This window comes from Chaetodon trifascialis (assembly GCF_039877785.1).
Source record: "Chaetodon trifascialis isolate fChaTrf1 chromosome 24 unlocalized genomic scaffold, fChaTrf1.hap1 SUPER_24_unloc_1, whole genome shotgun sequence".
In the NCBI taxonomy this organism is placed as follows: Eukaryota; Metazoa; Chordata; class Actinopteri; order Chaetodontiformes; family Chaetodontidae; genus Chaetodon; species Chaetodon trifascialis.
This window is the reverse complement of record NW_027255838.1, coordinates 1,367,001-1,392,948: the sequence shown is the minus strand read 5'-3', so window position 1 is coordinate 1,392,948 and position 25,948 is coordinate 1,367,001. Positions and strand designations below refer to the sequence as shown.

Genomic DNA, 25,948 nt, shown 5'->3' with positions numbered 1-25,948 from the left:
ATTTCCAATATGAATCAAAACCCACGACTGAAACGCAAGTACAATAGTTTGACATATGTGGCATTTGGGTATGCAGCCGATTAGCTTAGCTTAGCATAAAAACTGGAGATGGATAAACAGCCAGCCTGAATCTTTCCAAACTTCTCCTCACTACTCACCAAGTTGTTGATTGGAGACCCAACACTGATCCGTGCTCGTCGTCTGCCACCATCAAAAAGTACACCATTCATCGTTGAAATGCTGAAACTAATAATAACTAAACTGGGTTTGTCTCTGCTTTTAAAGCCGGTGTGTGGAATGTTGTGACCTCACAACATTCCGAGTACCACATCTTCAAAGAGATCAAAGCCAAAGCAGCAGATTAAAGAAAAAAAAAGATTTCATGCTTAATTGATGATCGATCTTTTATAGATTTAGGCCTATTTTATTTAGGATATTTATTGTTGTTTTATTGTCAAATTGTTATGGAGAAATAAACCCCGGTTTTATTTCTCCATATCAACCAACTAACTCCATATTATCTCGCTTAATATGCCAATTGCATAATTTAGCGAATTTGCAAGTCCAGTCACTTGTCTGCTACAACCCTCCTCTTGTTCATTTGTTTTCAACTTTTCAATCAGTGGATTGGTGGATTATTATATTACATCTTACGATGTGTGTATTTGTGTATAGTCACATCTGTCGGGGCGCGGTGCCACCGACACGAGAGGAGAGACGCCGGGTCCGAGCCTCTGTTCAGCAGGTTTGCTTTTTAGCCCGGAGCCTCCACTCTTCATGGAACAACTTACAAGTCAATTGTCATTACAATTAGTCCCAAGCAGTTTAATGATGGTAAAAATGAAACATAGGCTGAGGTAAATAATCTGCATTTCCTCTTTTCTGCGCTCCTCTGACCAGATGGCGTCCATAGCGGTGTCTTGGCAACGGTCTGTTCCAGAAATAACAATAAAACACAAACGCATCACATTATGAAAGTGCTTGTGATTGTTTTTGGTTAAAGAGAGGGGGACAGCAGAGCTACTCTGGCAGCTCAGGTGAGCCAGGTGGAGAGCGGAGGCGTCCTTTATTTTCTGCTTTTATTTTTTATAAAGGGAAGATTTTCACTTCCCCACAAACGTAATAAATCTCTACAAACGTAACAGTTATTACATTTGTGGGAAATCGCGTGTTACGTTTGTAGCAGGCAGCGGCTGTTACGTTTGTGGAAAATGTTTTACGTTTGCAGGATTATTACATTAAAAACTGCATATTTTTATAACGTTGGTGGTTTATTACGTTTGTGGGCATTATTACATTGGCGGGTGTTACAGGGATGATGACACATGAATGAGGGAGAGGGAAAGAGAAATAATAGACATGCTTGATTGATCTGATTATCACTGTTTTCCAGACAGTGCTGAATAAAGAAGGCCTGTGAACTTGAAAAAAAAAGACATCATCCAAGACTTTTTTTTTTTTTTTTTTTTTTTTTTATGCCAGCTGGACCAAAGCGAAAGGGGTTGGTGTTTAACGATGTGATGGGGCCGCTGATCGACTGTCTGGTATTATGGGCTGGTCAGACCAATATTTCAAATAAATAAAAAGTGGCCGACTATCGGCCCAAATAGCACGTCGGCCCACCGGGAAAATGCCCGCTATGCCAGATGGTCAGTCCGTCCCTGGCTAAGACGCTACATTAATGATCCATTAATGTCAGGAAGCACGGAACAAATCGCGTCTAAGACGCAACATTTAATTGTCAATTAAAGGACGATTCCGTATTTTACGGGACGGGTGGCAACCCTACCTATAATTGAGCTTGAACAGCCAATTGTGTGGAGAGATTGCTGCCCCATACAAAATAAAACAAATATAGAACAGAAATATGTCAGCTAAGACGCGACATTAATGATCCGTTAATGTCAGGAAGCACCCAACAAGCCATAGCTTCGATGAGCCACAGACGAACGGAGTTCGATTCACCTGATCTAATAAGCAATTGATGAAGCACTGAAAAAACACTTTAAAAACCTTCTCATGGTCATTATTTAAGCCGAATTACTCAACAGAGCCTACTGATTACTTTCCCAGATCGAAAACACGCGGACCGACGCAGATTTTGGAGAAAAAGCGAGATGACTTTAAATTTGTGGATTTTTGACTGGGGTTCGGCGAGCCCCGCAGCGTCCCGTCGGAGTCCTCACTTCGGGACGAAAGCGACTGCCACACTGTCAAAAACAGTTATATTTCTCCGTAGATTTTACAAATAGATCAGAAACTATCACTGAGTTTTAGGCGTGTTATTCAAATGTGTACTTTTTCCATAATGAGTCTTACCTGGACACAGTTTCATGCAAACGATGTCCTCGTGCGCCTGAGGTGAACGGCAGAGTCCCGTGATCTTGCTGGGCAGGTGGAGGTCTGCTATCCTGCACGTTCACATACAAGCAGATTGACTGTCTGTGTACATGTATGAAAGAAGATTCACCGACCGGTATCGAGGAACACTTTGAAGTCAAATTTCAGGTTTCTGCGTGAGCTCAGAGCTCCTCGTGCGCAAATAATCGACTGTGACGTAGACAGGCTTAAGTAGTTTACACACACCTGCTCTCAGTGCAGCAGACACACATGCATTCAGACAGAAAAAGCCATTTTCTGCCTCTGCACTGCTCTGACATTTGGGCTTATGCTGACAAAACGGTCGGTCCTATCAATAAAAAACACAGACCGTCATCGCTGTCAGGACTTCCTGAACGAATCGGTGTGATTTCGGTGTTTCCACAGTCAATATTTCGCAGACACTTGCGAGTTTAAAACAGGGGTCCGTTCAGCTTCTCTCAGAAAATCTTTGTATTGGAGTCAATGAGGAGCAGAGACAGACGTGGCTGCACTTAGAGGCTGATAATTCCAATTCTGTAAGTCTCTCAGATTTTTTGAGCACACTGTGAGAGACAGAACAAACTTGTCTGCAATCCTGGAAAAAATCATGCGTGTAGAGCGTAAATTGTGGCTGGGAGGAGAGTGAAAAGAGAAAAAATCTGGAGTAATTTTAGGCTTTCTCCCACTCTGGCAGTTGGTCTCCTCCACTCTAGCCTGAACATTCCGTGCAATACACACCCATTATAATCTCCAGCGGTCGCCATGGTGACGGGCCCCTTTGGGTCTGTGAGAGTCTGAGAAAGGTCTGAATTTGGCCTCTGCGCACCCCTCGAACAAACGCTTCTCACGCAAACAACAAAACTCCTATTGCCCAAATGTCTTCACCATCAGAGCTACAAGGCTTTGCTGCCACATGCGTCTCTTAATGGGGGAGAGCGCCTTTACTCCCCACTCCCTCAGTTTCTCCAAAATCTCCTCGTCCTCTGTGTAGGTTGGTAGGTTTATAAATGAGACTACCAGCTCATCATCACTCAGTCCTTTCGCTGTTACGGTGGTGTTTCTAATTTTAAATCCGTCCATCACTTTATCACGGCCAACTCCGTCGCGCATTGTCAGCTCAAGCAACGTGCAAGTGTGACTGCTCCACTCACAGAAAAAGTTCTTGAAAACCAGTATGAATACAACTGCTCCAGCCACAACTGTCCATCCAGTAATACCAGTCTCGGTGTGTGTTCATCTGTCATCATCCACACGTGTCATCTCCATCCACACACACAGAGGAGACTTTTCAACGACAATCTTAATCTCAGTCCATTGTTCAAACTAAATTGTCTGTTGGAACATTTTTCTTCTGCTGAACTTTCAAAAGCAGAAAATCTGCATTGGCAGAGATTTGGACAAATGCCATGCTTGTATCAGGCTTCAGCAAGTTTATTCACCCTATCAGCTTGTTTTTCAGGAACTGTACTTGATGACAACCTCTGCCCATCCAGCTTCAGCAGAGTCTTCTGCAGGACTTCAAAAGTGCATTTTAGCTCGGGTGGGTACCTCAGGTTCAGACAGTATATCAGTCCAAATAACAGAGCGCAGGCAATCGCAGTGTCCCCCAAATCACTGAGGACCTGCACACCTTCAATCAGGACACCAATGTCCTCTGGATCATTTCCAGGCTCTGCACCCTCATTCTGTCTGATGTACACTCCCATCACAGTTTGCTCCATTAAAGTGTTGGCCTCAGTGTCTGTGCTCTGTGGAGTAAAATATGACAATTATACATTTGATAGGAGTCTCGGCAAAGTGTGGAAATACAATTTTATGAAGAAAAGAAGTACAGATTAAGTAAATTCATTCATTTGTACAGTTGGAGTTGTACAGATGCGTACATTACAAAAAAGGTACAGAGTAAAATCTGAGGTGGGAAAGTCTGGCCTAGCTTTACACTAAATATATTAAATGGTTAGGAATATTGTTTTAAGACATTTAAGACATGAATTCAGCCAATTCTATGTCGAGTTTTCAACCTTGCGAAAATGTTTAAAAATAGCAGATAATGAAAAACGGGCAAAGCAAAATGTACTTCAGTTGTACAGAGTTTTAATGTTTAAATATGTTTTAATCACCCATAATTTTTGATTCAAATTTCATACAGCAGATAAATATGTGCTTTCTCTGACTGGCTCCTTTGTCACACCTCGTGTATGTAACTCACCATATATTCCTTGATGAGTGTCTCGTGGTCTTCGTTCAGGTAGACGCACAATGACTTGAGGATGCATGCTCGTCTTGTATGTGTTGTGTCATCCTGCGGAAAAAAGGGAGCTTTCGCTTACATACACAGAGATTTATACTCATGCAATTATCATGACAGGGACATCAAAAGTATTTCATAAGCATAGGTCTACCCAAATTAATACAAACCTTGGAAATGGCCACCATTATCTGTCTAATTTTTTTTCCAGCTTTCCCTTTAAAGAGCTCCATCATGCAGAGAGTGTTGGTCAAGCTCAGCAAAGAATGCAGACAGCAGAGGTTCAGCAGATATCCACACGAACTCGTCCATCTGAAAAACATCAACAATACACTCACCTTATTTGAACATCACAACAATATACAGCACAAGAAGGATGAACAGTGAATTATTACTGTAGCTGTTCAATCGTGATATTAAGGGTGGGAGAAAAAAATCAATTCAGGATAGTATCGCAATATTTTTGTTTTACGATTTCATATTTTTATGAAGATTAAAATGCTTCAGAGTTTCAGCCTATGTGCAGGAGGCAGAGCTAAGCTTCAGGACAGCTGAGAAACTGGGGACAGAGACAAGGAAGGAGGACAGAGAAGAGGGAGGAGGACAGAGAAGAGGAAGGAGGACAAAGAAAAGGGAGGAGGACAAAGAAGAGGGAGGAGGACAGAGAAGAGGGAAGACGCGAGAGAAGGAAGAGGAGGACAGAGAAGAGGAAGGAGGACAAAGAAGAGGGAGGAGGACAAAGAAGAGGGAGGAGGACAGAGAAGAGGGAGGAGGACAGAGAAGAGCGAGGAGGACAGAGAAGAGGGAGGAGGACAAAGAAGAGGGAAGAGGACAGAGAAGGGAGAGGAGGACAAAGAAGAGGGAGGAGGACAGAGAAGAGGAAGGAGGACAGAGAAGAGGGAAGACGCGAGAGAAGGGAGAGGAGGACAGAGAAGAGGGAAGAGGACAAAGAAGAGGGAGGAGGACAAAGAAGAGGGAGGAGGACAGAGAAGAGGGAGGAGGACAGAGAAGAGGAAGGAGGACAGAGAAGAGGAAGGAGGACAAAGAAGAGGGAGGAGGACAGAGAAGAGGAAGGAGGACAAAGAAGAGGGAAGAGGCGAGAGAAGGGAGAGGAGGACAGAGAAGAGGAAGGAGGACAGAGAAGAGGAAGGAGGACAGAGAAGAGGAAGTAGGACAAAGAAGAGGGAGGAGGACAGAGAAGAGGAAGGAGGACAAAGAAGAGGGAAGAGGACAGAGAAGAGGGAGGAGGACAGAGAAGAGGGAGGAGGACAAAGAAGAGGGAGGAGGACAGAGAAGAGGAAGGAGGACAGAGAAGAGGAAGGAGGACAAAGAAGAGGGAGGAGGACAGAGAAGAGGAAGGAGGACAAAGAAGAGGGAAGAGGACAGAGAAGAGGGAGGAGGACAGAGAAGAGGGAGGAGGATTACTAGATTACTAGAAGCAGAAAATAAAGGACGCCTCCGCTCTCCACCTGGCTCACCTGAGCTGCCAGAGCAGCTCTGCTGTCCCCCTCTCTTTAACCAAAAACAATCACAAGCACTTTCATAATGTGATGCGTTTGTGTTTTATTGTTATTTCTGAACAGACCGTTGCCAAGACACCGCTATGGACGCCATCTGGTCAGAGGAGCGCAGAAAAGAGGAAATGCAGATTATTTACCTCAGCCTATGTTTCATTTTTACCATCATTAAACTGCTTGGGACTAATTGTAATGACAATTGACTTGTAAGTTGTTCCATGAAGAGTGGAGGCTCCGGGCTAAAAAGCAAACCTGCTGAACAGAGGCTCGGACCCGGCGTCTCTCCTCTCGTGTCGGTGGCACCGCGCCCCGACAGATGTGACTATAGACAAATACACACATCGTAAGATGTAATATAATAATCCACCAATCCACTGATTGAAAAGTTGAAAACAAATGAACAAGAGGAGGGTTGTAGCAGACAAGTGACTGGACTTGCAAATTCGCTAAATTATGCAATTGGCATATTAAGCGAGATAATATGGAGTTAGTTGGTTGATATGGAGAAATAAAACCGGGGTTTATTTCTCCATAACAATTTGACGATAAAACAACAATAAATATCCTAAATAAAATAGGCCTAAATCTATAAAAGATCGATCATCAATTAAGCATGAAATCTTTTTTTTTCTTTAATCTGCTGCTTTGGCTTTGATCTCTTTGAAGATGTGGTACTCGGAATGTTGTGAGGTCACAACATTCCACACACCGGCTTTAAAAGCAGAGACAAACCCAGTTTAGTTATTATTAGTTTCAGCATTTCAACGGTGAATGGCGTACTTTTTGATGGTGGCAGACAACGAGCACGGATCAGTGTTGGGTCTCCAATCAACAACTTGGTGAGTAGTGAGGAGAAGTTTGGAAAGATTCAGGCTGGCTGTTTACCCATCTCCAGTTTTTATGCTAAACTAAGCTAATCGGCTGCATACCCAAATGCCACATACGTCAAACTATTGTAATTACGTTTCAGTCGTGGGTTTTGATTCATATTGGAAATGAGATGCTATTTTGTATAGATACAAATTATTGCAAGGGGTTTGATTTGTCAGTGTAAACAATGAATGGGCCTCAAAGGACTACAGACCTGTGGCACTGACCTCCCACATTATGAAGACTCTGGAGAGACTTGTCATGAGAAGAGCAGGTCCAGAGTTAATCACCTGCAGGCCATGCTGACGGCTGACGTGCTGACGTGCTGACATGCTGAGGTAAGCGTATCGTCCATTCTAGCACAAACTGCCAGTTGGCAATTAAATATTTAGTTTGGTCAATTTCAGGCCGCGTTCAGAGCTGGGTCAGAAGGTCAAATGTAGTCCGTATTATTTCACCTGTGCCATGGGTTAGCAAGGTCTGATTAACTTGAGTAACACCTCATTTTAAAGCTTAGATTTTCTTCTTTCAAACAAGTATAAGCTTTCCATTCTAGCACAAACTGCCAGTTGGCAATTAAATATTTAGTTTGGTCAATTTCAGGCCGTGTTCAGAGCTGGGTCAGAAGGTCAAATGTAGTCCGTATTATTTTACCTGTGTCATGGGTTAGCAAGGTCTGATTAACTTGAGTAATACCTCATCTTAAAGCTTAGATTTTCTTCTTTCAAACAAGTATAAGCTTTCCATTCTAGCACAAACTGCCAGTTGGCAATTAAATATTTAGTTTGGTCAATTTCAGGCCGTGTTCAGAGCTGGGTCAGAAGGTCAAATGTAGTCCGTATTATTTCACCTGTGCCATGGGTTAGCAAGGTCTGATTAACTTGAGTAATACCTCATCTTAAAGCTTAGATTCTCTTCTTTCAAACAAGTATAAGCTTTCCATTCTAGCACAAACTGCCAGTTAGTAGTGAAATATTTAGTTTGGTCAATTTCAGGCCGCGTTCAGAACTGGGTCAGAAGGTCAAATCTAAGCTTTAAAATGAGGTCTGTATTATTTCACCTGTGCCATGGGTTAGCAAGATCTGATTGACTTGAGTAATACCTCATCTTAAAGCTCAGATTTTCTTCTTTCAAACAAGTATAAGCTTTCCATTCTAGCACAAACTGCCAGTTAGTAGTGGAATATTTAGTTTGGTCAATTTCAGGCCGCGTTCAGAGCTGGGTCAGAAGGTCAAATGTAGTCCGTATTATTTCACCTGTGCCATGAGTTAGCAAGGTCTGATTAACTTGAGTAACACCTCATTTTAAAGCTTAGATTCTCTTCTTTCAAACAAGTATAAGCTTTCCATTCTAGCACAAACTGCCAGTTAGTAGTGCAATATTTAGTTTGGTCAATTTCAGGCCGCGTTCAGAACTGGGTCAGAAGGTCAAATCTAAGCTTTAAAATGAGGTCTGTATTATTTCACCTGTGCCATGAGTTAGCAAGGTCTGATTAACTTGAGTAACACCTCATCTTAAAGCTTAGATTTTCTTCTTTCAAACAAGTATAAGCTTTCCATTCTAGCACAAACTGCCAGTTGGCAATTAAATATTTAGTTTGGTCAATTTCAGGCCGCGTTCAGAGCTGGGTCAGAAGGTCAAATGTAGTCCGTATTATTTCACCTGTGCCATGGGTTAGTAAGGTCTGATTAACTTGAGTAACACCTCATTTTAAAGCTTAGATTTTCTTCTTTCAAACAAGTATAAGCTTTCCATTCTAGCACAAACTGCCAGTTAGTAGTGGAATATTTAGTTTGGTCAATTTCAGGCCGCGTTCAGAGCTGGGTCAGAAGGTCAAATCTAAGCTTTAAAATGAGGTCTGTATTATTTCACCTGTGCCATGGGTTAGCAAGGTCTGATTAACTTGAGTAACACCTCATTTTAAAGCTTAGATTTTCTTCTTTCAAACAAGTATAAGCTTTCCATTCTAGCACAAACTGCCAGTTAGTAGTGAAATATTTAGTTTGGTCAATTTCAGGCCGCGTTCAGAACTGGGTCAGAAGGTCAAATCTAAGCTTTAAAATGAGGTCTGTATTATTTCACCTGTGCCATGGGTTAGCAAGATCTGATTGACTTGAGTAATACCTCATCTTAAAGCTTAGATTTTCTTCTTTCAAACAAGTATAAGCTTTCCATTCTAGCACAAACTGCCAGTTGGCAATTAAATATTTAGTTTGGTCAATTTCAGGCCGCGTTCAGAACTGGGTCAGAAGGTCAAATCTAAGCTTTAAAATGAGGTCCGTATTATTTCACCTGTGCCATGGGTTAGCAAGGTCTGATTAACTTGAGTAACACCTCATTTTAAAGCTTAGATTTTCTTCTTTCAAACAAGTATAAGCTTTCCATTCTAGCACAAACTGCCAGTTGGCAATTAAATATTTAGTTTGGTCAATTTCAGGCCGCGTTCAGAGCTGGGTCAGAAGGTCAAATGTAGTCCGTATTATTTCACCTGTGTCATGGGTTAGTAAGGTCTGATTAACTTGAGTAACACCTCATTTTAAAGCTTAGATTTTCTTCTTTCAAACAAGTATAAGCTTTCCATTCTAGCACAAACTGCCAGTTAGTAGTGGAATATTTAGTTTGGTCAATTTCAGGCCGCGTTCAGAGCTGGGTCAGAAGGTCAAATCTAAGCTTTAAAATGAGGTCTGTATTATTTCACCTGTGCCATGGGTTAGCAAGGTCTGATTAACTTGAGTAACACCTCATTTTAAAGCTTAGATTTTCTTCTTTCAAACAAGTATAAGCTTTCCATTCTAGCACAAACTGCCAGTTGGCAATTAAATATTTAGTTTGGTCAATTTCAGGCCGCGTTCAGAGCTGGGTCAGAAGGTCAAATGTAGTCCGTATTATTTCACCTGTGCCATGGGTTAGCAAGGTCTGATTAACTTGAGTAACACCTCATCTTAAAGCTTAGATTTTCTTCTTTCAAACAAGTATAAGCTTTCCATTCTAGCACAAACTGCCAGTTGGCAATTAAATATTTAGTTTGGTCAATTTCAGGCCGCGTTCAGAGCTGGGTCAGAAGGTCAAATGTAGTCCGTATTATTTCACCTGTGCCATGGGTTAGCAAGGTCTGATTAACTTGAGTAACACCTCATTTTAAAGCTTAGATTTTCTTCTTCCAAACAAGTGTAAGCTTTCCATTCTAGCACAAACTGCCAGTTGGCAATTAAATATTTAGTTTGGGCAATTTCAGGCCGCGTTCAGAGCTGGGTCAGAAGGTCAAATGTAGTCCGTATTATTTCACCTGTGCCATGGGTTAGCAAGGTCTGATTAACTTGAGTAACACCTCATTTTAAAGCTTAGATTTTCTTCTTTCAAACAAGTATAAGCTTTCCATTCTAGCACAAACTGCCAGTTAGTAGTGAAATATTTAGTTTGGTCAATTTCAGGCCGCGTTCAGAACTGGGTCAGAAGGTCAAATCTAAGCTTTAAAATGAGGTCTGTATTATTTCACCTGTGCCATGGGTTAGCAAGATCTGATTGACTTGAGTAATACCTCATCTTAAAGCTTAGATTTTCTTCTTTCAAACAAGTATAAGCTTTCCATTCTAGCACAAACTGCCAGTTGGCAATTAGATATTTAGTTTGGGCAATTTCAGGCCGCGTTCAGAACTGGGTCAGAAGGTCAAATCTAAGCTTTAAAATGAGGTCCGTATTATTTCACCTGTGCCATGGGTTAGCAAGGTCTGATTAACTTGAGTAACACCTCATTTTAAAGCTTAGATTTTCTTCTTTCAAACAAGTATAAGCTTTCCATTCTAGCAAAAACTGCCAATTAGTAGTGCAATATTTAGTTTGGTCAATTTCAGGCCGTGTTCAGAGCTGGGTCAGAAGGTCAAATGTAGTCCTTATTATTTTACCTGTGTCATGGGTTAGCAAGGTCTGATTAACTTGAGTAACACCTCATCTTAAAGCTTAGATTTTCTTCTTTCAAACAAGTATAAGCTTTCCATTCTAGCACAAACTGCCAGTTGGCAATTAAATATTTAGTTTGGTCAATTTCAGGCCGCGTTCAGAGCTGGGTCAGAAGGTCAAATCTAAGCTTTAAAATGAGGTCTGTATTATTTCACCTGTGCCATGGGTTAGCAAGATCTGATTGACTTGAGTAATACCTCATCTTAAAGCTTAGATTCTCTTCTTTCAAACAAGTATAAGCTTTCCATTCTAGCACAAACTGCCAATTAGTAGTGGAATATTTAGTTTGGTCAATTTCAGGCCGCGTTCAGAGCTGGGTCAGAAGGTCAAATGTAGTCCGTATTATTTCACCTGTGCCATGGGTTAGCAAGGTCTGATTAACTTGAGTAATACCTCATCTTAAAGCTTAGATTTTCTTCTTTCAAACAAGTATAAGCTTTCCATTCTAGCACAAACTGCCAGTTGGCAATTAAATATTTAGTTTGGTCAATTTCAGGCCGCGTTCAGAGCTGGGTCAGAAGGTCAAATGTAGTCCATATTATTTCACCTGTGCCATGGGTTAGCAAGGTCTGATTAACTTGAGTAACACCTCATTTTAAAGCTTAGATTTTCTTCTTTCAAACAAGTGTAAGCTTTCCATTCTAGCACAAACTGCCAGTTGGCAATTAAATATTTAGTTTGGTCAATTTCAGGCCGCGTTCAGAGCTGGGTCAGAAGGTCAAATGTAGTCCGTATTATTTCACCTGTGCCATGGGTTAGCAAGGTCTGATTAACTTGAGTAATACCTCATCTTAAAGCTTAGATTTTCTTCTTTCAAACAAGTATAAGCTTTCCATTCTAGCACAAACTGCCAATTAGTAGTGCAATATTTAGTTTGGTCAATTTCAGGCCGCGTTCAGAGCTGGGTCAGAAGGTCAAATCTAAGCTTTAAAATGAGGTCTGTATTATTTCACCTGTGCCATGGGTTAGCAAGGTCTGATTAACTTGAGTAACACCTCATTTTAAAGCTTAGATTTTCTTCTTTCAAACAAGTATAAGCTTTCCATTCTAGCACAAACTGCCAGTTGGCAATTAAATATTTAGTTTGGTCAATTTCAGGCCGCGTTCAGAGCTGGGTCAGAAGGTCAAATCTAAGCTTTAAAATGAGGTCTGTATTATTTCACCTGTGCCATGGGTTAGCAAGATCTGATTGACTTGAGTAATACCTCATCTTAAAGCTTAGATTTTCTTCTTTCAAACAAGTATAAGCTTTCCATTCTAGCACAAACTGCCAGTTGGCAATTAGATATTTAGTTCGGTCAATTTCAGGCCGCGTTCAGAACTGGGTCAGAAGGTCAAATCTAAGCTTTAAAATGAGGTCTGTATTATTTCACCTGTGCCATGGGTTAGCAAGATCTGATTGACTTGAGTAATACCTCATCTTAAAGCTTAGATTCTCTTCTTTCAAACAAGTATAAGCTTTCCATTCTAGCACAGACTGCCAGTTAGTAGTGGAATATTTAGTTTGGTCAATTTCAGGCCGCGTTCAGAACTGGGTCAGAAGGTCAAATGTAGTCCGTATTATTTCACCTGTGCCATGGGTTAGCAAGGTCTGATTAACTTGAGTAATACCTCATCTTAAAGCTTAGATTTTCTTCTTTCAAACAAGTATAAGCTTTCCATTCTAGCACAAACTGCCAGTTGGCAATTAAATATTTAGTTTGGTCAATTTCAGGCCGCGTTCAGAGCTGGGTCAGAAGGTCAAATGTAGTCCGTATTATTTCACCTGTGCCATGGGTTAGCAAGGTCTGATTAACTTGAGTAATACCTCATCTTAAAGCTTAGATTTTCTTCTTTCAAACAAGTATAAGCTTTCCATTCTAGCACAAACTGCCAATTAGTAGTGCAATATTTAGTTTGGTCAATTTCAGGCCGCGTTCAGAGCTGGGTCAGAAGGTCAAATCTAAGCTTTAAAATGAGGTCTGTATTATTTCACCTGTGCCATGGGTTAGCAAGGTCTGATTAACTTGAGTAACACCTCATTTTAAAGCTTAGATTTTCTTCTTTCAAACAAGTATAAGCTTTCCATTCTAGCACAAACTGCCAGTTGGCAATTAAATATTTAGTTTGGTCAATTTCAGGCCGCGTTCAGAACTGGGTCAGAAGGTCAAATCTAAGCTTTAAAATGAGGTCCGTATTATTTCACCTGTGCCATGGGTTAGCAAGGTCTGATTAACTTGAATAACACCTCATTTTAAAGCTTAGATTTTCTTCTTTCAAACAAGTATAAGCTTTCCATTCTAGCACAAACTGCCAATTAGTAGTGCAATATTTAGTTTGGTCAATTTCAGGCCGTGTTCAGAGCTGGGTCAGAAGGTCAAATGTAGTCCTTATTATTTTACCTGTGTCATGGGTTAGCAAGGTCTGATTAACTTGAGTAACACCTCATTTTAAAGCTTAGATTTTCTTCTTTCAAACAAGTGTAAGCTTTCCATTCTAGCACAAACTGCCAGTTGGCAATTAAATATTTAGTTTGGGCAATTTCAGGCCGCGTTCAGAGCTGGGTCAGAAGGTCAAATGTAGTCCGTATTATTTCACCTGTGCCATGGGTTAGCAAGGTCTGATTAACTTGAGTAACACCTCATTTTAAAGCTTAGATTTTCTTCTTTCAAACAAGTATAAGCTTTCCATTCTAGCACAAACTGCCAGTTAGTAGTGAAATATTTAGTTTGGTCAATTTCAGGCCGCGTTCAGAACTGGGTCAGAAGGTCAAATCTAAGCTTTAAAATGAGGTCTGTATTATTTCACCTGTGCCATGGGTTAGCAAGATCTGATTGACTTGAGTAATACCTCATCTTAAAGCTTAGATTTTCTTCTTTCAAACAAGTATAAGCTTTCCATTCTAGCACAAACTGCCAGTTGGCAATTAGATATTTAGTTCGGTCAATTTCAGGCCGCGTTCAGAACTGGGTCAGAAGGTCAAATCTAAGCTTTAAAATGAGGTCCGTATTATTTCACCTGTGCCATGGGTTAGCAAGGTCTGATTAACTTGAGTAACACCTCATTTTAAAGCTTAGATTTTCTTCTTTCAAACAAGTATAAGCTTTCCATTCTAGCACAAACTGCCAATTAGTAGTGCAATATTTAGTTTGGTCAATTTCAGGCCGTGTTCAGAGCTGGGTCAGAAGGTCAAATGTAGTCCTTATTATTTTACCTGTGTCATGGGTTAGCAAGGTCTGATTAACTTGAGTAACACCTCATCTTAAAGCTTAGATTTTCTTCTTTCAAACAAGTATAAGCTTTCCATTCTAGCACAAACTGCCAGTTGGCAATTAAATATTTAGTTTGGTCAATTTCAGGCCGCGTTCAGAGCTGGGTCAGAAGGTCAAATCTAAGCTTTAAAATGAGGTCTGTATTATTTCACCTGTGCCATGGGTTAGCAAGATCTGATTGACTTGAGTAATACCTCATCTTAAAGCTTAGATTTTCTTCTTTCAAACAAGTATAAGCTTTCCATTCTAGCACAAACTCCCGATTAGTAGTGCAATATTTAGTTTGGTCAATTTCAGGCCGCGTTCAGAACTGGGTCAGAAGGTCAAATCTAAGCTTTAAAATGAGGTCCGTATTATTTCACCTGTGCCATGAGTTAGCAAGGTCTGATTAACTTGAGTAACACCTCATTTTAAAGCTTAGATTCTCTTCTTTCAAACAAGTATAAGCTTTCCATTCTAGCACAAACTGCCAGTTGGCAATTAAATATTTAGTTTGGTCAATTTCAGGCCGCGTTCAGAGCTGGGTCAGAAGGTCAAATCTAAGCTTTAAAATGAGGTCTGTATTATTTCACCTGTGCCATGGGTTAGCAAGATCTGATTGACTTGAGTAATACCTCATCTTAAAGCTTCGATTTTCTTCTTTCAAACAAGTATAAGCTTTCCATTCTAGCACAAACTCCCGATTAGTAGTGCAATATTTAGTTTGGTCAATTTCAGGCCGCGTTCAGAACTGGGTCAGAAGGTCAAATCTAAGCTTTAAAATGAGGTCTGTATTATTTCACCTGTGCCATGGGTTAGCAAGATCTGATTGACTTGAGTAATACCTCATCTTAAAGCTTAGATTCTCTTCTTTCAAACAAGTATAAGCTTTCCATTCTAGCACAAACTGCCAGGTGGTTATACATGCTTCTTTTCTGCTCCTGTTCTGCGGGAGCAGCCTCTCATGGTTTCACTTGTGTGTTGCAAGCCCCCTGTTCCGTGGTGCTACTTTCTTCTCAGTGTGGACGGCCATCGCACCGAAGTCGAGAAGAAAAGGCTTACAGCACCAGAAAAGGCTTACAGCACCTGGTATTCCCAGGCGGTCTCCCATCCAAGTACTAACCAGGCCCGACCCTGCTTAGCTTCCGAGATCGGACGAGATCGGGCGTTGTCAGGCTGGTATGGCCGTAAGCCACAAAGGCTGATGCGCACAAGCTTTTTATACATGTGCCCTCGCTATGTACAGTCTGGGGTGTGAGGGCTCGCTCCTTTCACGTCTTTCCAAATGTCGAGGCCGCTTTTATTCTTCACTCCAACAAATCTGATGTCCAACGGAGACAAGTCAATCAATGGATATACTTTTCTTTGCACACACGGGCCTGATGGAGCAAAGTTCAATGTGCCCCCTAACCAACAGCTTACACGTGCTTCTTTCGGAGAAATTTGTTATCACCAGCATGAGCCAACCTTGCCAAGGCAATATTATTTGTCATAGTCTTTTTGTATGATATCACGTAGACACATATGTCGTTGATTTCCTTTTTTATGCTGTTTTATTGTCTGTTGGGATGCGTGGATTCACCTCTGCCCTTCTTGAGGAGGATACAGAGAGCTCTTATTACGGACGACATACTGCGCTTCTTTTCTGCTCCTGTTCTGCGGGAGCAGCCTCTCATGGTTTCACTTGTGTGTTGCAAGCCCCCTGTTCCGTGGTGCTACTTTCTTCTCAGTGTGGACGGCCATCGCACCGAAGTCGAGAAGAAAAGGCTTACAGCACCAGAAAAGGCTTACAGCACCTGGTATTCCCAGGCGGTCTCCCATCCAAGTACTAACCAGGCCCGACCCTGCTTAGCTTCCGAGATCGGACGAGATCGGGCGTTGTCAGGCTGGTATGGCCGTAAGCCACAAAGGCTGATGCGCACAAGCTTTTTATACATGTGCCCTCGCTATGTACACTCTGGGGTGTGAGGGCTCGCTCCTTTCACGTCTTTCCAAATGTCGAGGCCGCTTTTATTCTTCACTCCAACAAATCTGATGTCCAACGGAGACAAGTCAATCAATGGATATACTTTTCTTTGCACACACGGGCCTGATGGAGCAAAGTTCAATGTGCCCCCTGACCAACAGCTTACACGTGCTTCTTTCGGAGAAATTTGTTATCACCAGCATGAGCCATCCTTGCCAAGGCAATATTATTTGTCATAGTCTTTTTGTATGATATCACGTAGACACATATGTCGTTGATTTCCTTTTTTATGCTGTTTTATTGTCTGTTGGGATGCGTGGATTCACCTCTGCCCTTCTTGAGGAGGATACAGAGAGCTCTTATTACCGACGACATACTGCGCTTCTTTTCTGCTCCTGTTCTGCGGGAGCAGCCTCTCATGGTTTCACTTGTGTGTTGCAAGCCCCCTGTTCCGTGGTGCTACTTTCTTCTCAGTGTGGACGGCCATCGCACCGAAGTCGAGAAGAAAAGGCTTACAGCACCAGAAAAGGCTTACAGCACCTGGTATTCCCAGGCGGTCTCCCATCCAAGTACTAACCAGGCCCGACCCTGCTTAGCTTCCGAGATCGGACGAGATCGGGCGTTGTCAGGCTGGTATGGCCGTAAGCCACAAAGGCTGATGCGCACAAGCTTTTTATACATGTGCCCTCGCTATGTACACTCTGGGGTGTGAGGGCTCGCTCCTTTCACGTCTTTCCAAATGTCGAGGCCGCTTTTATTCTTCACTCCAACAAATCTGATGTCCAACGGAGACAAGTCAATCAATGGATATACTTTTCTTTGCACACACGGGCCTGATGGAGCAAAGTTCAATGTGCCCCCTGACCAACAGCTTACACGTGCTTCTTTCGGAGAAATTTGTTATCACCAGCATGAGCCATCCTTGCCAAGGCAATATTATTTGTCATAGTCTTTTTGTATGATATCACGTAGACACATATGTTGTTGATTTCCTTTTTTATGCTGTTTTATTGTCTGTTGGGATGCGTGGATTCACCTCTGCCCTTCTTGAGGAGGATACAGAGAGCTCTTATTACCGACGACATACTGCGCTTCTTTTCTGCTCCTGTTCTGCGGGAGCAGCCTCTCATGGTTTCACTTGTGTGTTGCAAGCCCCCTGTTCCGTGGTGCTACTTTCTTCTCAGTGTGGACGGCCATCGCACCGAAGTCGAGAAGAAAAGGCTTACAGCACCAGAAAAGGCTTACAGCACCTGGTATTCCCAGGCGGTCTCCCATCCAAGTACTAACCAGGCCCGACCCTACTTAGCTTCCGAGATCGGACGAGATCGGGCGTTGTCAGGCTGGTATGGCCGTAAGCCACAAAGGCTGATGCGCACAAGCTTTTTATACATGTGCCCTCGCTATGTACACTCTGGGGTGTGAGGGCTCGCTCCTTTCACGTCTTTCCAAATGTCGAGGCCGCTTTTATTCTTCACTCCAACAAATCTGATTTCCAACGGAGACAAGTCAATCAATGGATATACTTTTCTTTGCACACACGGGCCTGATGGAGCAAAGTTCAATGTGCCCCCTAACCAACAGCTTACACGTGCTTCTTTCGGAGAAATTTGTTATCACCAGCATGAGCCATCCTTGCCAAGGCAATATTATTTGTCATAGTCTTTTTGTATGATATCACGTAGACACATATGTTGTTGATTTCCTTTTTTATGCTGTTTTATTGTCTGTTGGGATGCGTGGATTCACCTCTGCCCTTCTTGAGGAGGATACAGAGAGCTCTTATTACCGACGACATACTGCGCTTCTTTTCTGCTCCTGTTCTGCGGGAGCAGCCTCTCATGGTTTCACTTGTGTGTTGCAAGCCCCCTGTTCCGTGGTGCTACTTTCTTCTCAGTGTGGACGGCCATCGCACCGAAGTCGAGAAGAAAAGGCTTACAGCACCAGAAAAGGCTTACAGCACCTGGTATTCCCAGGCGGTCTCCCATCCAAGTACTAACCAGGCCCGACCCTGCTTAGCTTCCGAGATCGGGCGTTGTCAGGCTGGTATGGCCGTAAGCCACAAAGGCTGATGCGCACAAGCTTTTTATACATGTGCCCTCGCTATGTACAGTCTGGGGTGTGAGGGCTCGCTCCTTTCACGTCTTTCCAAATGTCGAGGCCGCTTTTATTCTTCACTCCAACAAATCTGATGTCCAACGGAGACAAGTCAATCAATGGATATACTTTTCTTTGCACACACGGGCCTGATGGAGCAAAGTTCAATGTGCCCCCTAACCAACAGCTTACACGTGCTTCTTTCGGAGAAATTTGTTATCACCAGCATGAGCCAACCTTGCCAAGGCAATATTATTTGTCATAGTCTTTTTGTATGATATCACGTAGACACATATGTCGTTGATTTCCTTTTTTATGCTGTTTTATTGTCTGTTGGGATGCGTGGATTCACCTCTGCCCTTCTTGAGGAGGATACAGAGAGCTCTTATTACCGACGACATACTGCGCTTCTTTTCTGCTCCTGTTCTGCGGGAGCAGCCTCTCATGGTTTCACTTGTGTGTTGCAAGCCCCCTGTTCCGTGGTGCTACTTTCTTCTCAGTGTGGACGGCCATCGCACCGAAGTCGAGAAGAAAAGGCTTACAGCACCTGGTATTCCCAGGCGGTCTCCCATCCAAGTACTAACCAGGCCCGACCCTGCTTAGCTTCCGAGATCGGGCGTTGTCAGGCTGGTATGGCCGTAAGCCACAAAGGCTGATGCGCACAAGCTTTTTATACATGTGCCCTCGCTATGTACAGTCTGGGGTGTGAGGGCTCGCTCCTTTCACGTCTTTCCAAATGTCGAGGCCGCTTTTATTCTTCACTCCAACAAATCTGATTTCCAACGGAGACAAGTCAATCAATGGATATACTTTTCTTTGCACACACGGGCCTGATGGAGCAAAGTTCAATGTGCCCCCTAACCAACAGCTTACACGTGCTTCTTTCGGAGAAATTTGTTATCACCAGCATGAGCCATCCTTGCCAAGGCAATATTATTTGTCATAGTCTTTTTGTATGATATCACGTAGACACATATGTTGTTGATTTCCTTTTTTATGCTGTTTTATTGTCTGTTGGGATGCGTGGATTCACCTCTGCCCTTCTTGAGGAGGATACAGAGAGCTCTTATTACCGACGACATACTGCGCTTCTTTTCTGCTCCTGTTCTGCGGGAGCAGCCTCTCATGGTTTCACTTGTGTGTTGCAAGCCCCCTGTTCCGTGGTGCTACTTTCTTCTCAGTGTGGACGGCCATCGCACCGAAGTCGAGAAGAAAAGGCTTACAGCACCAGAAAAGGCTTACAGCACCTGGTATTCCCAGGCGGTCTCCCATCCAAGTACTAACCAGGCCCGACCCTGCTTAGCTTCCGAGATCGGACGAGATCGGGCGTTGTCAGGCTGGTATGGCCGTAAGCCACAAAGGCTGATGCGCACAAGCTTTTTATACATGTGCCCTCGCTATGTACAGTCTGGGGTGTGAGGGCTCGCTCCTTTCACGTCTTTCCAAATGTCGAGGCCGCTTTTATTCTTCACTCCAACAAATCTGATGTCCAACGGAGACAAGTCAATCAATGGATATACTTTTCTTTGCACACACGGGCCTGATGGAGCAAAGTTCAATGTGCCCCCTAACCAACAGCTTACACGTGCTTCTTTCGGAGAAATTTGTTATCACCAGCATGAGCCATCCTTGCCAAGGCAATATTATTTGTCATAGTCTTTTTGTATGATATCACGTAGACACATATGTTGTTGATTTCCTTTTTTATGCTGTTTTATTGTCTGTTGGGATGCGTGGATTCACCTCTGCCCTTCTTGAGGAGGATACAGAGAGCTCTTATTACCGACGACATACTGCGCTTCTTTTCTGCTCCTGTTCTGCGGGAGCAGCCTCTCATGGTTTCACTTGTGTGTTGCAAGCCCCCTGTTCCGTGGTGCTACTTTCTTCTCAGTGTGGACGGCCATCGCACCGAAGTCGAGAAGAAAAGGCTTACAGCACCAGAAAAGGCTTACAGCACCTGGTATTCCCAGGCGGTCTCCCATCCAAGTACTAACCAGGCCCGACCCTGCTTAGCTTCCGAGATCGGACGAGATCGGGCGTTGTCAGGCTGGTATGGCCGTAAGCCACAAAGGCTGATGCGCACAAGCTTTTTATACATGTGCCCTCGCTATGTACAGTCTGGGGTGTGAGGGCTCGCTCCTTTCACGTCTTTCCAAATGTCGAGGCCGCTTTTATTCTTCACTCCAACAAATCTGATGTCCAACGGAGACAAGTCAATCAATGGATATACTTTTCTTTGCACACACGGGCCTGATGGAGCAAAGTTCAATGTGCCCCCTAACCAACAGCTTACACGTGCTTCTTTCGGAGAAATTTGTTATCACCAGCATGAGCCAACCTTGCCAAGGCAATATTATTTGTCATAGTCTTTTTGTATGATATCACGTAGACACATATGTCGTTGATTTCCTTTTTTATGCTGTTTTATTGTCTGTTGGGATGCGTGGATTCACCTCTGCCCTTCTTGAGGAGGATACAGAGAGCTCTTATTACCGACGACATACTGCGCTTCTTTTCTGCTCCTGTTCTGCGGGAGCAGCCTCTCATGGTTTCACTTGTGTGTTGCAAGCCCCCTGTTCCGTGGTGCTACTTTCTTCTCAGTGTGGACGGCCATCGCACCGAAGTCGAGAAGAAAAGGCTTACAGCACCAGAAAAGGCTTACAGCACCTGGTATTCCCAGGCGGTCTCCCATCCAAGTACTAACCAGGCCCGACCCTGCTTAGCTTCCGAGATCGGACGAGATCGGGCGTTGTCAGGCTGGTATGGCCGTAAGCCACAAAGGCTGATGCGCACAAGCTTTTTATACATGTGCCCTCGCTATGTACACTCTGGGGTGTGAGGGCTCGCTCCTTTCACGTCTTTCCAAATGTCGAGGCCGCTTTTATTCTTCACTCCAACAAATCTGATGTCCAACGGAGACAAGTCAATCAATGGATATACTTTTCTTTGCACACACGGGCCTGATGGAGCAAAGTTCAATGTGCCCCCTGACCAACAGCTTACACGTGCTTCTTTCGGAGAAATTTGTTATCACCAGCATGAGCCATCCTTGCCAAGGCAATATTATTTGTCATAGTCTTTTTGTATGATATCACGTAGACACATATGTTGTTGATTTCCTTTTTTATGCTGTTTTATTGTCTGTTGGGATGCGTGGATTCACCTCTGCCCTTCTTGAGGAGGATACAGAGAGCTCTTATTACCGACGACATACTGCGCTTCTTTTCTGCTCCTGTTCTGCGGGAGCAGCCTCTCATGGTTTCACTTGTGTGTTGCAAGCCCCCTGTTCCGTGGTGCTACTTTCTTCTCAGTGTGGACGGCCATCGCACCGAAGTCGAGAAGAAAAGGCTTACAGCACCAGAAAAGGCTTACAGCACCTGGTATTCCCAGGCGGTCTCCCATCCAAGTACTAACCAGGCCCGACCCTGCTTAGCTTCCGAGATCGGACGAGATCGGGCGTTGTCAGGCTGGTATGGCCGTAAGCCACAAAGGCTGATGCGCACAAGCTTTTTATACATGTGCCCTCGCTATGTACAGTCTGGGGTGTGAGGGCTCGCTCCTTTCACGTCTTTCCAAATGTCGAGGCCGCTTTTATTCTTCACTCCAACAAATCTGATTTCCAACGGAGACAAGTCAATCAATGGATATACTTTTCTTTGCACACACGGGCCTGATGGAGCAAAGTTCAATGTGCCCCCTAACCAACAGCTTACACGTGCTTCTTTCGGAGAAATTTGTTATCACCAGCATGAGCCATCCTTGCCAAGGCAATATTATTTGTCATAGTCTTTTTGTATGATATCACGTAGACACATATGTTGTTGATTTCCTTTTTTATGCTGTTTTATTGTCTGTTGGGATGCGTGGATTCACCTCTGCCCTTCTTGAGGAGGATACAGAGAGCTCTTATTACCGACGACATACTGCGCTTCTTTTCTGCTCCTGTTCTGCGGGAGCAGCCTCTCATGGTTTCACTTGTGTGTTGCAAGCCCCCTGTTCCGTGGTGCTACTTTCTTCTCAGTGTGGACGGCCATCGCACCGAAGTCGAGAAGAAAAGGCTTACAGCACCAGAAAAGGCTTACAGCACCTGGTATTCCCAGGCGGTCTCCCATCCAAGTACTAACCAGGCCCGACCCTGCTTAGCTTCCGAGATCGGGCGTTGTCAGGCTGGTATGGCCGTAAGCCACAAAGGCTGATGCGCACAAGCTTTTTATACATGTGCCCTCGCTATGTACAGTCTGGGGTGTGAGGGCTCGCTCCTTTCACGTCTTTCCAAATGTCGAGGCCGCTTTTATTCTTCACTCCAACAAATCTGATGTCCAACGGAGACAAGTCAATCAATGGATATACTTTTCTTTGCACACACGGGCCTGATGGAGCAAAGTTCAATGTGCCCCCTAACCAACAGCTTACACGTGCTTCTTTCGGAGAAATTTGTTATCACCAGCATGAGCCAACCTTGCCAAGGCAATATTATTTGTCATAGTCTTTTTGTATGATATCACGTAGACACATATGTCGTTGATTTCCTTTTTTATGCTGTTTTATTGTCTGTTGGGATGCGTGGATTCACCTCTGCCCTTCTTGAGGAGGATACAGAGAGCTCTTATTACCGACGACATACTGCGCTTCTTTTCTGCTCCTGTTCTGCGGGAGCAGCCTCTCATGGTTTCACTTGTGTGTTGCAAGCCCCCTGTTCCGTGGTGCTACTTTCTTCTCAGTGTGGACGGCCATCGCACCGAAGTCGAGAAGAAAAGGCTTACAGCACCTGGTATTCCCAGGCGGTCTCCCATCCAAGTACTAACCAGGCCCGACCCTGCTTAGCTTCCGAGATCGGGCGTTGTCAGGCTGGTATGGCCGTAAGCCACAAAGGCTGATGCGCACAAGCTTTTTATACATGTGCCCTCGCTATGTACAGTCTGGGGTGTGAGGGCTCGCTCCTTTCACGTCTTTCCAAATGTCGAGGCCGCTTTTATTCTTCACTCCAACAAATCTGATTTCCAACGGAGACAAGTCAATCAATGGATATACTTTTCTTTGCACACACGGGCCTGATGGAGCAAAGTTCAATGTGCCCCCTAACCAACAGCTTACACGTGCTTCTTTCGGAGAAATTTGTTATCACCAGCATGAGCCAACCTTGCCAAGGCAATATTATTTGTCATAGTCTTTTTGTATGATATCACGTAGACACATATGTCGTTGATTTCCTTTTTTATGCTGTTTTATTGTCTGTTGGGATGCGTGGATTCACCTCTGCCCTTCTTGAGGAGGATACAGAGAGCTCTTATTACCGACGACATACTGCGCTTCTTTTCTGCTCCTGTTCTGCGGGAGCAGCCTCTCATGGTTTCACTTGTGTGTTGCAAGCCCCCTGTTCCGTGGTGCTACTTTCTTCTCAGTGTGGACGGCCATCGCACCGAAGTCGAGAAGAAAAGGCTTACAGCACCTGGTATTCCCAGGCGGTCTCCCATCCAAGTACTAACCAGGCCCGACCCTGCTTAGCTTCCGAGATCGGGCGTTGTCAGGCTGGTATGGCCGTAAGCCACAAAGGCTGATGCGCACAAGCTTTTTATACATGTGCCCTCGCTATGTACAGTCTGGGGTGTGAGGGCTCGCTCCTTTCACGTCTTTCCAAATGTCGAGGCCGCTTTTATTCTTCACTCCAACAAATCTGATTTCCAACGGAGACAAGTCAATCAATGGATATACTTTTCTTTGCACACACGGGCCTGATGGAGCAAAGTTCAATGTGCCCCCTAACCAACAGCTTACACGTGCTTCTTTCGGAGAAATTTGTTATCACCAGCATGAGCCATCCTTGCCAAGGCAATATTATTTGTCATAGTCTTTTTGTATGATATCACGTAGACACATATGTTGTTGATTTCCTTTTTTATGCTGTTTTATTGTCTGTTGGGATGCGTGGATTCACCTCTGCCCTTCTTGAGGAGGATACAGAGAGCTCTTATTACCGACGACATACTGCGCTTCTTTTCTGCTCCTGTTCTGCGGGAGCAGCCTCTCATGGTTTCACTTGTGTGTTGCAAGCCCCCTGTTCCGTGGTGCTACTTTCTTCTCAGTGTGGACGGCCATTGCACCGAAGTCGTGAAGAAAAGGCTTACAGCACCTGGTATTCCCAGGCGGTCTCCCATCCAAGTACTAACCAGGCCCGACCCTGCTTAGCTTCCGAGATCGGACGAGATCGGGCGTTGTCAGGCTGGTATGGCCGTAAGCCACAAAGGCTGATGCGCACAAGCTTTTTATACATGTGCCCTCGCTATGTACAGTCTGGGGTGTGAGGGCTCGCTCCTTTCACGTCTTTCCAAATGTCGAGGCCGCTTTTATTCTTCACTCCAACAAATCTGATGTCCAACGGAGACAAGTCAATCAATGGATATACTTTTCTTTGCACACACGGGCCTGATGGAGCAAAGTTCAATGTGCCCCCTAACCAACAGCTTACACGTGCTTCTTTCGGAGAAATTTGTTATCACCAGCATGAGCCAACCTTGCCAAGGCAATATTATTTGTCATAGTCTTTTTGTATGATATCACGTAGACACATATGTCGTTGATTTCCTTTTTTATGCTGTTTTATTGTCTGTTGGGATGCGTGGATTCACCTCTGCCCTTCTTGAGGAGGATACAGAGAGCTCTTATTACCGACGACATACTGCGCTTCTTTTCTGCTCCTGTTCTGCGGGAGCAGCCTCTCATGGTTTCACTTGTGTGTTGCAAGCCCCCTGTTCCGTGGTGCTACTTTCTTCTCAGTGTGGACGGCCATCGCACCGAAGTCGAGAAGAAAAGGCTTACAGCACCTGGTATTCCCAGGCGGTCTCTCATCCAAGTACTAACCAGGCCCGACCCTGCTTAGCTTCCGAGATCGGGCGTTGTCAGGCTGGTATGGCCGTAAGCCACAAAGGCTGATGCGCACAAGCTTTTTATACATGTGCCCTCGCTATGTACAGTCTGGGGTGTGAGGGCTCGCTCCTTTCACGTCTTTCCAAATGTCGAGGCCGCTTTTATTCTTCACTCCAACAAATCTGATTTCCAACGGAGACAAGTCAATCAATGGATATACTTTTCTTTGCACACACGGGCCTGATGGAGCAAAGTTCAATGTGCCCCCTAACCAACAGCTTACACGTGCTTCTTTCGGAGAAATTTGTTATCACCAGCATGAGCCATCCTTGCCAAGGCAATATTATTTGTCATAGTCTTTTTGTATGATATCACGCAGACACATATGTTGTTGATTTCCTTTTTTATGCTGTTTTATTGTCTGTTGGGATGCGTGGATTCACCTCTGCCCTTCTTGAGGAGGATACAGAGAGCTCTTATTACCGACGACATACTGCGCTTCTTTTCTGCTCCTGTTCTGCGGGAGCAGCCTCTCATGGTTTCACTTGTGTGTTGCAAGCCCCCTGTTCCGTGGTGCTACTTTCTTCTCAGTGTGGACGGCCATCGCACCGAAGTCGAGAAGAAAAGGCTTACAGCACCAGAAAAGGCTTACAGCACCTGGTATTCCCAGGCGGTCTCCCATCCAAGTACTAACCAGGCCCGACCCTGCTTAGCTTCCGAGATCGGACGAGATCGGGCGTTGTCAGGCTGGTATGGCCGTAAGCCACAAAGGCTGATGCGCACAAGCTTTTTATACATGTGCCCTCGCTATGTACAGTCTGGGGTGTGAGGGCTCGCTCCT

The 25,948-nt window shown here is 44.1% G+C and overlaps 10 non-coding genes and 6 pseudogenes across 10 annotated transcripts; all 16 read right to left on the bottom strand.

The window, feature by feature from the left end:
• Positions 1 to 15,257: 15,257 nt before the first annotated feature.
• Positions 15,258 to 15,376, bottom strand: LOC139328282 (5S ribosomal RNA). The gene has a single exon (XR_011601867.1). It is a non-coding gene; the product is annotated as a 5S ribosomal RNA (ribosomal RNA).
• A 591-nt stretch (positions 15,377 to 15,967) lies between these two features.
• On the bottom strand, positions 15,968 to 16,086 carry LOC139328281 (5S ribosomal RNA). Its single transcript, XR_011601866.1, has one exon. It is a non-coding gene; the product is annotated as a 5S ribosomal RNA (ribosomal RNA).
• Positions 16,087 to 16,677: 591 nt separating this feature from the next.
• LOC139328280 (5S ribosomal RNA) lies at positions 16,678 to 16,796 on the bottom strand. The gene has a single exon (XR_011601865.1). It is a non-coding gene; the product is annotated as a 5S ribosomal RNA (ribosomal RNA).
• Positions 16,797 to 17,387: 591 nt separating this feature from the next.
• LOC139328313 (5S ribosomal RNA) lies at positions 17,388 to 17,506 on the bottom strand. The gene has a single exon (XR_011601897.1). It is a non-coding gene; the product is annotated as a 5S ribosomal RNA (ribosomal RNA).
• A 591-nt stretch (positions 17,507 to 18,097) lies between these two features.
• LOC139328404 (5S ribosomal RNA) lies at positions 18,098 to 18,206 on the bottom strand (annotated as a pseudogene).
• Positions 18,207 to 18,778: 572 nt separating this feature from the next.
• LOC139328403 (5S ribosomal RNA) lies at positions 18,779 to 18,887 on the bottom strand (annotated as a pseudogene).
• A 591-nt stretch (positions 18,888 to 19,478) lies between these two features.
• On the bottom strand, positions 19,479 to 19,597 carry LOC139328279 (5S ribosomal RNA). The gene has a single exon (XR_011601864.1). It is a non-coding gene; the product is annotated as a 5S ribosomal RNA (ribosomal RNA).
• A 591-nt stretch (positions 19,598 to 20,188) lies between these two features.
• Positions 20,189 to 20,307, bottom strand: LOC139328278 (5S ribosomal RNA). The gene has a single exon (XR_011601863.1). It is a non-coding gene; the product is annotated as a 5S ribosomal RNA (ribosomal RNA).
• Positions 20,308 to 20,898: 591 nt separating this feature from the next.
• Positions 20,899 to 21,017, bottom strand: LOC139328277 (5S ribosomal RNA). The gene has a single exon (XR_011601862.1). It is a non-coding gene; the product is annotated as a 5S ribosomal RNA (ribosomal RNA).
• A 591-nt stretch (positions 21,018 to 21,608) lies between these two features.
• Positions 21,609 to 21,727, bottom strand: LOC139328276 (5S ribosomal RNA). Its single transcript, XR_011601861.1, has one exon. It is a non-coding gene; the product is annotated as a 5S ribosomal RNA (ribosomal RNA).
• A 591-nt stretch (positions 21,728 to 22,318) lies between these two features.
• LOC139328402 (5S ribosomal RNA) lies at positions 22,319 to 22,427 on the bottom strand (annotated as a pseudogene).
• Positions 22,428 to 22,999: 572 nt separating this feature from the next.
• On the bottom strand, positions 23,000 to 23,108 carry LOC139328401 (5S ribosomal RNA; annotated as a pseudogene).
• Positions 23,109 to 23,680: 572 nt separating this feature from the next.
• LOC139328400 (5S ribosomal RNA) lies at positions 23,681 to 23,789 on the bottom strand (annotated as a pseudogene).
• Positions 23,790 to 24,361: 572 nt separating this feature from the next.
• Positions 24,362 to 24,480, bottom strand: LOC139328275 (5S ribosomal RNA). The gene has a single exon (XR_011601860.1). It is a non-coding gene; the product is annotated as a 5S ribosomal RNA (ribosomal RNA).
• Positions 24,481 to 25,052: 572 nt separating this feature from the next.
• On the bottom strand, positions 25,053 to 25,161 carry LOC139328420 (5S ribosomal RNA; annotated as a pseudogene).
• A 591-nt stretch (positions 25,162 to 25,752) lies between these two features.
• Positions 25,753 to 25,871, bottom strand: LOC139328274 (5S ribosomal RNA). The gene has a single exon (XR_011601859.1). It is a non-coding gene; the product is annotated as a 5S ribosomal RNA (ribosomal RNA).
• Between the last annotated feature and the right edge of the window lie 77 nt (positions 25,872 to 25,948).